Source organism: Triturus cristatus, chromosome 12, assembly GCF_964204655.1.
Source record: "Triturus cristatus chromosome 12, aTriCri1.1, whole genome shotgun sequence".
Lineage (NCBI taxonomy): Eukaryota > Metazoa > Chordata > Amphibia > Caudata > Salamandridae > Triturus > Triturus cristatus.
Window position 1 is genome coordinate 327,039,422 of NC_140595.1, and position 13,452 is coordinate 327,052,873.

Genomic DNA, 13,452 nt, shown 5'->3' on the forward strand with positions numbered 1-13,452 from the left:
GAGAAGGAACGAAGGGAATTAACTCCTTCAGCGCCTCGACTTGGCTAGCCCCGGCATCTTTCTCACATTCCACTATTGCCTTTTTGCATTTGGGGGTTGTGCAAACATTTTTACCTTGTCAATTGGTTCAAATGCCTGAGCCAAAAAGAACTCTATAGGTGCAGTGATACCTAATCTGGCCCAAAGTGGAGTCGTTAACCACAGGTAGGAATGTTCTTTGTCTCTAGAAGAAAGGATCACTATTGTGCCAAACATAATCCAGAAAAGTATTCATTGGTTAGGGGACACTATTAGAAAAAATATTAGGTAAATAATCCTCAGTTGTTTTTGAGGACCACAGTCAACCCACTGATGAATTTGGTTGCAAAAGTGGTAGACAACATATACTTGTTCCCTGGAGGAAACAAGGACAGCACATGTCAAAATGTTCAAACTCCTATCAATGGCTGGTCATCAATATTGTAGAACGAGTCCACCCTAGGATACTGCACACTGTAAGTGAGTTCTTTAGGGTGACTGAAAGTAAAAATGTTTTTTAAAAAAGCCACAGCACCTCATACATGCACACTAGGACAACAGACATTTGACAACAGAACACACGCACACATCTCTATCACAAGTCACAGATATCACGGACACCCCTGGACTTATAATGCTGGTTTATTCACAAAGTATGTCATCACCAATACATTTCCTCTGTAGTCTTGATCATGGTAAGGATAGAGAACTGATGTGGTCGTTACATACAATGGATTAGAGACATAAACAACATACAAAAATAAGAGAAAAGTCCAATCAAACAACAAAGGGAGACACCATATTAAGCACATATACTGTTAAATCACAGTCAATGGTATCATTCACTCTGTATTGATAATATAATTGGCCGCAGTCAAGAGTAAAATGTTCAATGTGTTAACTATAAACAGAGAACAATTGTCAACATCGATTAAGTAAACCAGGAGAGAACCTGTCTCTCAAATGTTTAGGACTGACTGTGAAACCAAGTACTATGTAACTCAGCAAGATGGCGCATGGCTGTCCAAAGCGAACCCGGTGACAAATAGATAGGTCTTGACACCCGTTGGTAACAGCATAAGAGAGGTAATACACAATTTTCACTGCTGATGTAAGGCCTTCCAATGAGTTGCAGTAATCCTAAATGGAGTGTGGGTGAGAAAGTGTAAAGTGACAGTAACGATTCTACAAAAATGTAGTGGTTACACGTGATTGCCGTTAATCAGCCGAATAATGTGGTCTGGGACAGTCATAGGTGCAGTGTAGAAGTAAGCCAAAATTGTACGGTATCGCACAGCATCCATTGGTTTGTAGGACCTGTAGGCAGTGATATAAACCTTGGAGATATACTAACCCATGACCGAATTGTAGTATCAGCAGTAATAATATACATAACATTGTAGCAGTGTCAGTACCTGCTATACAGATGATTTTAGACAAACCAGGTGAATCAGATCAAATGTATGTATCAATGTAATCACATGACTGGTCATGCCCACACATGTAATTGTATACAAAACAAAATGGGATAAAAACTGATAAATTGTATAATACATATCACCTGAAGCAAAATCTATCCACAAAGCATGCAACACATCTTGCCCATGTGGGCTACAGTGACTAACAGTAATGCCAATGTTCGAACATTTGTCACTTTGAGTTCAGTTCATTCAGGCTTCACTACAGTCCCTCAAGGTGTGTTAATAGCTGGATTGCCAATGGTACAGCTAAACATAGATGCACATCATAGTCTTAGTGTCTACATACGGTAATTAAATATGATTGCAAAAACAAGTATCATGGATATATAGCATATGTATTCCCAGTCAAATATATATTTACATACTGAATGCACAAGGCTATATTTAATAAAACACCCCATTGCGCAAAACCATGCAACATATTCTGCCCAAGTGGGCTGCCATGTTTATGGTTAATATAAAGAACAAGGGCACCCAAAGGAGATCGGTCAGGGACCTTGGGTAATGATTCGCTACAGGAGACAGTGGTCCCTGAGAAATAAAGAATATTTAAATACAATGAATATAGCCTCAATCAGTGCTATATTTGTGCCAGTGTCCAGCCGGACAGGGCATCTTTAATAAATGATATTTCAGCAATAATACATTGGATGTAAGTCAAATAACAGTGGGATACAAGCCTGTATCCAAGGACTTACATATCAAATAAACAGAAATGCGCATACGCGGGCGTCCGCGCATGCGCATTTGTCAGAAAAGTTGGAAACCAGGAAGAGGGAGCCCCGGAGACGCCACGCTTCAGGTAAGTGGCTTTTAATTTTCTTTATTATAAATTAATGTTATCTTTTAAAAGGAGGGCGGGCGGGAGGCGGGTGGCGCGTAGTGGGGCTACGCGAAGCGCGCAGTGTGCGTAGATTTGGGCACACTACGTGCTGCTTCACGTAGCCCCACTACGGCCACCCTTAATGTTAAGAGAATCTTTTTAGAGGTGCAATCTCAATGTGGAAACGCTACATTGATGATATTTTTATGATCTGGCATGACACCGAAGCTCTACTCGACCAGTTTCTACATTGGCTAAACAATAACTGTGGAGGACTCAACTTCACCCTTTCACGTAACAAGACATCGATTGCTTTTCTAGACCTTAACATCATACATAAAGAAGGTCAGCTAATTACGAGCCTGTTTAGAAAACCCACAGAACGCAACACTCTGCTTAAATACAATAGCAACCACCCTAGAGCTCTGAGGGACTCTCTACCCTACTCCCAATTTCTTCGTATACGACGCAATTGCACTCTAAAAGAAGATTACTTCAGAGAGGCAAAAACATTAAGCACTAAACTTACAGCGAGAGGGTATCCAAAAAGATTGATACGCAATGCCCTTAAAAGAGCATGGTACTGCCCAAGAGATTGCCTTCTGGTTCCCAAACCCAAGAAAACACAAAACCGCATTGTATGTGTCACAACCTTCTCTCCATCCTCTAACAAACTACGCAAGAGCGTATTGAAGCATTGGAATGTGCTCAATGCTGGGGCACTCAATCTTGACAAACCTCTTTTTGCTTTCAAAAGGAGCAAAAACATAAAAGACCATCTGGGAGCTGCACTCCCAGTTCTGTCCCACACTGGCACTCTCCATGACCACTGTGGGTTACCACGCTTAACCGGCCACACAAAGTGCGGCAACTGTACGGCCTGTAGATTTACTTCTGTTTTTGGCACTATAAAACATGTAAATAGAGAGTTTTCTAATTGTAACACCAGCAACATCATCTATGCCATTGTATGTCCATGTGAGAAGATCTACATAGGTCAAACAACACAAAAGATTCGGATCAGAATCTGCCAACATAGGAGCAGACTGCGCTGCAAAACAGTAAAATGCCCCGCTGGTTGAACACTTTGAAACTTATGGTCACACTGAAGATGACATCCGCTGGACAGTGATAAGCGTTGTCAAATTACCACCAAGAGGAGCGGACATCGCGCAACTACTAAACAAAGAGGAACTGAAATGGATCCTTAAAACGGGCAGTATCCACACAGGGCTAAACCGTCTTGAAGACTGGACAACGCTGTTGTAACTGATATTTTGGACTCATATGATTTACATTCCACCTTAGAATCATTATCATTGTAATGCTCCTAATGTAATGCTGTGCCAAGACTATGTTACACCCTTGAATCTTTGTGACACTGTTATGTTCCCCTTTTTTGGTATCAATTTATCTTTCTATTGATACATTCGCTTCACTGAATCATTATGCTCTTATAACTCTTTTTGAACTCTCTCAATTTCCCCCAATCGGGTTCACTGCACGGTTTTAGCCACTCCAATATGGCCGACTTATTGAACACCCAACATTGCATGGGTTTAACCACTCCAAAACGGCTGCCGCACTCATCAACCTTCACTCCACCCACTTGGTCACCTGACTCATCTCCCATGACCATAACACGCCCCACCCATCATCACTTTCACTTTCATCCCACTCCATTGTACAGAGTTGCCGAGCCTCACGCCTCCCATCACATGAGGTAAGTGTCCTAACCCCCGCCTGATTCCAACACTATCCTTCGTCCACACCCCCTTGCCCTGACTCTCTGTTTCCCCTTGGATTTACAGCACTGTCTCCCAATTGGAAAGATCGATTCCCGATCTACCCGTTTCCCATCCGTAAGGTAAGAGCCACCATCGCTCGGCTTATCACTCACTTCCTCACCCCTCTACTCCCTCTCCAATCCCGCTCTCCTCTCCCCACAGGTACATGACCGATATCCTTCGGCAACCACCAATCCATGGTGCCACGCACCATCCCGATTTTAATTGTCACCGCGAGGTTCCTTGTTCGTTTTCCGAACAACACGTTATCTGAGGTAATTATTTTACCACGGCGCGGTTTCACTACTTCCGCATCACAACCCTTAGCTCGCATGCCATTCTGACCCGCACATTCACGGAGCTTCCACGCCTTATTCATCTTCTGCTGTATCTTTCTGCTACTTTCACTATTTCTTCACCTAACGTTCCGAACCGCGATTGTTGCATTGTCGGCCCTGACTAGAATTATGCAACTTTACTAATTCTGGTAATTACGACTTAAATCTCTTCTGTTACCCACATTGTAGATTATCGTATAGATTTAGAAATGTCTCCATTTTCATGTTAAACTTTTGTATATTCTGCTAGTTGCACTGTCTCTCCACAATGTAGATTACCGGACAGATTTGAATTGTCTTTATTCCGTATATACATGTGTTCTCTTTTTCTCTCTTCAGCGATACTCTTTCTCCGCTTATCATTTCGTATTGTCTTGGATGCACTGCTTGCTACTCCGTCACTGTGTGACTCTGCTATTTTCGGCATTTACGGCAAAACTGTTTTCAAATACTCATTTCGTTTCCTATCTTGTAAAACCCAACAGGTCACTATTTCGTGTAACTACATGCGTATCTGACCCACACCTCATTCTTTTTCCTTCTACCTTTTTATTCTATTACTCACCTGAGTATTTACTTAAAACAATCACGTTGCATTGTTTGTGTGTTTTTTACTATTATACTAATTCCATATATATGGTTCTCCTCTCTTCCCCATCTTATGTCAGATCTGCCAGGTTGTCAGTAGCACCCATGTCACTTCTAACGCCACTAACCTGTATCCGAGATTCCAGCAGAAACAATGGTACATGAGAAAGTTCCTGATTCCCGAGAGCCTAATCCCCAGCAGAGGAAGACAACCTAGCTGCGTGAGATCAGGCCTGGGGAAAAAGGGGATTGGATAACATAAAAAAGATGAGGCCAGTGGTAGGAGCTCTTCAGGGTTTGTGTCGGGGACGTAATCTTCTCTCGGAAGATCGATACCTGCAGAACAAGGATGAGAGAGAGGCAGCTGATAAGACGTGGAATTCTCTCCTTACGTTAGATATAACACAAAACCTTTTCTCTACCCACCAGTGCTGTTGTGTCCTGGGACTTTACATCAATCCCTGCACTAGCAATCTGGTTACCTCCTGAGCTACCTTTACTGCCCCAAGTACATAATACCCCGACCAGGGTTTAACACCCACTGTTCCTGTTTCCTCCACAGGAGTGAGTGTTTACTTCCGAAAACAGAGCCCTATGGTTCTAGCGTGCGTAGCACTGCCCCTGGCGTCTTCGTGATGTGATACCTCCTCACACCAGCTTCGTCAGAGGCCAGATGATGGGACCCACAAGGGGAGCACCCGTGACCGAGTAACCCCAGAGGTCGCGGTGCTCCTAAGCAAAGGGATATCCCCTCTTTGGGCGTTCGTGGAGATAGTACTAGAATGTTAGGTACTCGGCACAAAGGCAGAAATGCACACCGGTACTTTCTCTGCCTCGAACAGTCTTGCACAGTTACACTGCGTTACGGGAAAAAGCACACCGGGCCTTTGCCTGCCTCGAGGAGTCTCGATAAAGTTTTGGTTCACACTAACATAGGCAAACACGCTCGTCTCACCGGGAATACCTGTGCTTCGGACCTTCCGTTTTCGTGGCGTTTCTTACTCGAAGTCGGAATTGCTTGCTCCTTCGGGAACGCGGGACTCGGCCCGACACTGGAAGGGATGCGGAAATGCTTCTCGCTGGAGTCCGGCGGGGAGCACCTTCCGCCTTGAAAATCCTCGTGACCTTTGAATGACAAGCACCTTCCGCCTCCAGCGGAAGTGCTTTTGTAGTGCCAGTCTCTGGATGCGCCCCAGTGCTTGTAGGGAGTTGTAGTTTAGGAGGCCCTGCCGGCGAGGAAATGTGGATACGGACCCTATCGTTTTCCGGTAACGGGCCTGTTTGGGGGCGAGAATACGGGTGAATGCTACATCTTATCCCCTTTTGTTTATTCATGTTGCTCTTTGTGTATGTTTTATAAGGCAATTTTATTCGGGCATTATAATTGTTTGTCCTGATGATGATCTGATATCCTCCTGATAAGGATCGAAACGCCATCGACACAGTTGTCAGCCTTACACAAATTATTTATTGTATATAATTTAGTGTGAAGGCGACCCCTTGTATACCAGTTGTTTCGCTATCAAAGTATCTACTAACAGAAACAACCGTTAAACTGCCTGAGCCTTTTTGTACTGCACTGTTTATTTGATATGTAAGTCCTTGGATACAGGCTTGTATCCCACTGTTATTTGACTTACATCCAATGTATTATTGCTGAAATATCATTTATTAAAGATGCCCTGTCCGGCTGGACACTGGCACAAATATAGCACTGATTGAGGCTATATTCATTGTATTTGAATATTCTTTTTTTCTCAGGGACCACTGTCTCCTGTAGCGAATCATTACCCAAGGTCCCTGACCGATCTCCTTTGGGTGCCCTTGTTCTTTATATACACTGAGCGCAATCGCTGTATTGCAAGGGCTTTTTGCTCTCATTCCCCTTTTTGCTTAAAGTGGGTTACACTCTTGTTTCCTTTACACTCACATATTTCTTTAATCTTTTCACTTATTATCTTTTTCATTTATTATTTTTTATAGGTATGTCAGATCACGCACCCCTCTACACAGATGATTACATTAGAAAGATCTTAGAAGATCCCTCCCTATTTAATGACACTCCTAATGCTCCATTGGAACCCAGCTCAACACTCCCAGAGCAATTAGAGAAAGTCAAGAAAAAATCAGTCAGACTACAGCTCATGATCCGTATGCTCACGGAATATTTGAAAGCAGATATCATCCCAACAGGCCTACAGGTTAGGAACATACCGGGTATTTTCACAGATATCCCCAAATACATTACAAACTTCAGCTATATTAGCAGCACCTGCTCGAGGCATTGGATGGTTTTAGGAATCGACATAGCCACAGAAGAACTCAAGAAATGATTAGAGGAAAGCAGTGATATTGAAAAACAAATCAAAGAAAGCGGCTCGATAGCAGACTGCAAAAAATTGTTAGACCAAGTACAAAAGACAGTGGATGAATTCTACAGAATAGAACAAAACAAAAAAACCAAGAAAGTTAAGAAGGACATTAAGTCGTACTCTACCGAGAGGACTTACCCCTATCTGATCAAAGACTTTTACGTAAACAGATCATATAGCAACCCACACAACACTAGACCGTGGGGTAGATTCAATAGAAGGAACAACTTAGTAGGATTCTCAGACACTTCGGTAGACTCATCTGACAACTCAGACCAAGGGGAAGAGCCCAGCACATCGAGCCAAGCATCACACAATCCCTCTTTTTTAGGACGAGGGAACAAGAACCACAGAAAAGAGGTGGATTGAAACGGACCCACTGGCAGAATCCTCCAGGGGAACGATACACACAACGCAACCATTACCAATGGTAACCAACACTAACCTCATGGCTATTTCCAGCTCCCTTAACACCCTAGGGGACCCCCCAGTTCTCACCGCAGATGAGACACCTCCTAATCAGTCGCTGCCTATCTTTAATCTGACTAAACACCAACTCAATGATTCTGAGTTATCCATACTCAATAAAGGTTTATCCTTCGTCCCGACCATCCACACGAACTTCCTGGATCTCCAGACAGACGTTTTGAGATTCTTCCGCAAATTAAGGCTTCAGAGCTATTTTTGTTGAATCCCTTTCCACCGAAGAAATCCAACACGCCCCTGAGACCTTCTTCAACATTCTCTCCTTCCTGTAGCATGGTTCCACCCGAAATATCTACATTTGAGAAACTTGTACTCAAAGATCTCTCACAAATGGCAAATGAACGTCACTTTGTCCCATATAACATCACATTGGCTGAAAAATCCGCAATAGACACTCTTAAAACCAATCATGACATTGTCATTAAACCTGCCGACAAAGGCGGCGGCATAGTGTTACAAGAATCGACCAGTTACAAGAATGTAATACTGAGACAACTAGCGAACACAGACCACTATTGCAAACTTCCCACCAACCCCACCTTTGAATTACAGAAACTAATTCTGCAAGTAACCACAACAGGTTTTGACCAAGGGTTTTTGTCCAAGCTTGAACACCAGTTTCTCAATGCAAAAGCACCACGCACGCCTGTCATCTACACACTTCCCAAGATCCACAAAGATCTATCTAACCCACCTGGACGTCCCATCATCTCAGGTTGCGGTTCTATCCTTGAGCCCCTCGGGCTCTATGTAGATTTTTTTATAAAAGATTTTGTGCCCATTACCCCATGCTATGTAAGAGATAGCATGCAAATGATTACACTAGTTGAGAACCATTCTTTTGATACATTCACTGATACCTTATGTACTTTGGATGTTGAATCACTATATACCAACATCCCCCAAATTGACTCTTTACGTGTAATTGAAGATATCCTGGACTCACGACCAAGACCACATGCCGTTCCCACCATCTTCATTTTGCAGTTACTAGAGATTTGAAATGAAATTAAATGAAATGAAATGAAAGAGATTTATAAAGCGTGAGCAGCTGCCCTAAGGCGTCCAGGCGCTAAAGAATAGAATGAACCTTCTGCTGAGGATGGTCAGAGGAGTGAGTTGTTATTAGTTAAAAAGAAAGGTTTTTAACTGTTTACGGAAAGTTTGTAAATTGGAGTTGGACCTTAGATATAAAGGAAGAGAGTTCCATAGTTTGGACGCATTGTAGAAAAAACACCGACCTCCTACTCTAGATCTTCGTATCTGGGGGACAACGGTTAGGAAGGCTTGAGAAGAGCGAAGCTCTTTCTTGGGATGATAAGAGGTGACCAGTGAGTGGTTAATTACGGGTCCAGTTTTCCAGAAAGCTTGGTGAGTAATGCACATGACCTTAAACCTAATTCTTTCTCTGACAGGGAGCCAGTGCAGAGTTTTTAGACCCGGCCCTATCGGAGTTCTGCGGGGAATTCCAAGAAGTGTGCGGGCTGCACAGTTTTGGATCCGCTGTAGTTTATTCAGGCAGTATTCAGGAGCCCCTAGATACAAAGCGTTGCTGAAGTCTATACGGGACTGAATCAAGCCCTGAATAACTACCTGTTTGGCCTCAAAAGGAAGAAGTGGGAGGATTTTTTTCATCATCCTGATGAGCCCAAAACATGTTGCTGATAGTTTGGTGACTTGTGTATTAAATGTTAGGGATTTATCTAGCCATATTCCGAGACTTTTTATATTATCTCTGGGAATAGGAGGGGCACCTAGGCTGGGGGGCCATAGTAGTTCTAAGGTGGAGGGGGCCGATGGCCCGAGAAGCATGAGCTCGGTTTTATCCCCATTGAGCTTTATGCATGACTTCGTCATCCAACTCTTTATCTGCTCCAAGCAGGAAAACAAGCTGGTCTGTGCTTGCTGGCTATTCTTGTGCGCAAGAGAGACCACTAGTTGGGTGTCGTCCGCATAAGTGATGATCTTAATACCATGCGGGCGAACAATCCCTGCCAGTGGTCTCATATATGCGTTGAATAATGTGGGGCTTAATGAAGAGCCCTGCGGTACCCCGCAATCCAGAGGCTTGCTTGAGGAGACTAGAGCTCCTTCAAAGACTCGGAAGGTACGATCTTTTAAAAAGGAGGTAAGCCATGGTAGTGCTTCTCCTGATATCCCTAGACTCAGGAGGCGGCGAAGGAGGATTTTATGGTTCACCGTATCAAAGGCGGCGCTCAGGTCCAGGAGGATCACTGCCACTGATCCCCCCTGATCTAGGATCCGCCTTGCTTCCTCTGTGACTGCCACCAAAGCTGTCTCCGTACTGTGTTTAGGGCGAAAGCCCGTCTGGGTGGAGTCCAGCAGATGATTACTCTCGAAAAACCTGGTTAGAGAAGTGTTGATGTGTTTTTCGAGGACTTTAGTTGCCCAAGGGAGCAGTGAGATAGGGCGGTAGTTGTTGAGGTTGCCAGGGTCGAGGTTGGATTTCTTCAAGAGTGCTCGAACTCTGGCATGTTTCCAGGTTAATGGGACTGTGCTGGTCACTATTGAAGAGTTCAATAAATCCAGTAATGTGGGAAGGATTACCTGGCTGACCGAGGCCAGCATATTCGGTGGTGCAGGGTCGCATGGAGAGCCAGATTTTATTTGGTGCATCAAAGACTCGAGTGTTACTGAGTCTAATTGTGGGAAGTGGGCTAAGATGTTATGAGGCAATTCCTCTATTTCAGCTACTGGATCATGTCCTTGGAGGAGTAGATCCGAGTCCATGTCCAGGAAAGATGTATAGATTTTATTTACTTTTAGAAAAAAGAAATCAGCCAGATCGTTACATCGGGAGGATATATTGCAGTTGGCAATTAGTGGGGGTGGAAGCGTAGTCAGACTTTTTACCACTTGGACGATTTCTTTAGATTTACATTTGGCTGACATTATTTTGTTATTATAATAGATTGATTGGGTCAGTTTTGTTGCTGATTTGTAGGCTCCAATAGCCTCCCTGTAGGTGGCTTTGTCCGTAGCAGTGTAACTTAGACGCCACTTCCTTTCTAGCCTCTTACAAATGCGCTTTTTGTCTCTGAGTTCTTCTGAATACCAGGGTGCTGTTTTCTGATGTATTTTGGAGAGTGGTGCAGGGCGATGATATGGTATCTAGTGAGTTCATGATCCAATTGTCGTATTCACTGTTACCTTTAGAGGGATTGCCATTTAGCACAGGCCTGGTTTTGGTGAGAAGGTTGGTCCAGTCATCCAGACATAATTTGGACCAATTCCTCATTCTGCGGGGAGCATGGGAGGGTGATACGCATTTGTACGAAGTCCAAGTGAGAGGGATCAAAAAGTGGTCAGTCCATGGGAGACGACTAATAGTGCCACATGTTAGCTGTGGGCAATTGCTAAAAACAGGATCTAATAAATGGCCTTTTATGTGCGTAGGGGAGGGGACAAGCTGCACTAGTTCAACTGCCTCTAAACTGGCCATCATCTCTGTGGCGACACTATCCTGTGTGTTATCAAAATGTATATTAAGGTCGCCCAATAATGTGAAGTTTGCGGGTGAAATAGTTAGTTCGGCCACAGCAGAAAGTAACGCTGTCTGGAACTGTTTGAGTGCTCCAGAGGGGCCATAGATGAGAATGCCAGTGAAGCTTTTGTTAGGGGAGAGTGCAATGACAAAGTACATACTCTCACAGTCTGCGATGGACTCCCTCCGGTAGCGACAGGAGTAAATGTCTTTATAAATGATAGCAAGCCCCCCACCTTTCCCCTGGGCACGGTCCAGGCGGGCGATCTGATAGCCTGGTATGAGGGCTTGTACCAGGTCAGGGTCTGAAACCTGAGTGAGCCATGTTTCAGTTAAAAAGACTATGTCCGGCATGTGCTCACTCAACAGCATTGATATTTCCAAGCTGTGTTTGGGTAGGGATCTACAATTTAAGAGAAACATATGGTAGACCCGCAGTTCGTCTTTGCGAGGAGAGCTAATGAGCTCTGTCTTACAATGTGGGCACAAATGAGGGATCTCCAGGGGATGAAACTCTTGGCACTATTTAGGTGTTACGGTGTTCCTCAGCTGGTAGAGACATTCAAATCTATATTGTCTCCTTGTTCCCAGACAAGGGGGGAAAAAGGTTAGGGGGGTGGCCCCTTGCCCCGGTCTGCCGCGGACGGGCGCAGACGGGCTTGCCTTTGGCGCGCAAGCGGCGCGCCCGCTGCGCGCGTCCGCTGCGTGGCCAGGGGAGGCACATTATTTAAAGGGAGGGGGGTGTGGCCTCACGGCAGTGGGCGTGGCCTGTGGGGTTACCCAGGAATGGCGTCGATGGATTCTCCAGCCCGCAGCAGCGCTTCGATCAGGTGCGCGAGGAGAACCGAGCAGATTCGGAAAGGTAAATGACCAGGGGTCAGTGAAGCACTACACAAGTTAAAACAGTTCCAAGTTTTAAAAAAAAAAATAGCAAGCATTACCCCCGGCTTCCGCCTCAGGGGTTGGTTCAAACTAATGCGCGCGTTGAGGAGGAGGCGCGGCTTATCTAGTTAAGGGGGGCGTGGCCTCACGACAGTGGGCGTGGCCTGTGGGCTTCCCCAGGAATGGCGTCGATGGATTCTCCAGCCCGCAGCAGCGCTTCGATCAGGTGCGCGAGGAGAACCGAGCAGATTCGGAAAGGTAAATGACCAGGGGTCAGTGAAGCACTACACAAGTTAAAACAGTTCCAAGTTTTTTTTAAAAATAGCAAGCATTACCCCCGGCTTCCGGCTCAGGGGTTGGTTCAAACTAATGCCTCACCAGGAATTTTTTCTTGTTTGACGGCCAGTTTTATCAACAAACAAAAGGCACATCGTAGGGAGCTGTTTTTGCCCCAAATCTGGCTATACTGTACATGAATACCCTTGAGACCAACCATAACCTTACACAAGAGAATCCTTTTAGAGGTGCAATCTCAATGTGGAAACGCTACATTGATGATATTTTTATGATCTGGCATGACACCCAAGCTCTACTCGACCAGTTTCTACATTGGCTAAACAATAACTGTGGAGGACTCAACTTCACCCTTTCACGTAACAAGACATTGATTGCTTTTCTAGACCTTAACATCATACATAAAGAAGGTCAGCTAATTACGAGCTTGTTTAGAAAACCCACAGAACGCAATACTCTGCTTAAATACAATAGCAACCACCCTAGAGCTCTGAGGGACTCTCTACCCTACTCCCAATTTCTTCATATACAACTCAATTGCACTCTAAAAGAAGATTACTTCACAGAGGCAAAAACATTAAGCACTAAACTTACAGCGAGAGGGTATCCAAAAAGATTGATATGCAATGCCCTTAAAAGAGCATGGTACTGCCCAAGAGATTGCCTTCTGGTTCCCAAACCCAAGGAAACACAAAACCGCATTGTATGTGTCACAACCTTCTCTCCATCCTCTAACAAACTACGCAAGAGCGTATTGAAGCATTGGAATGTGCTCAATGCTGGTGCACTCAATCTTGACAAACCTCTTTTTGCTTACAAAAGGAGCAAAAACATAAAAGACCATCTGGTCCGGCTGCACTCCCAGTTCTGTCCCACAC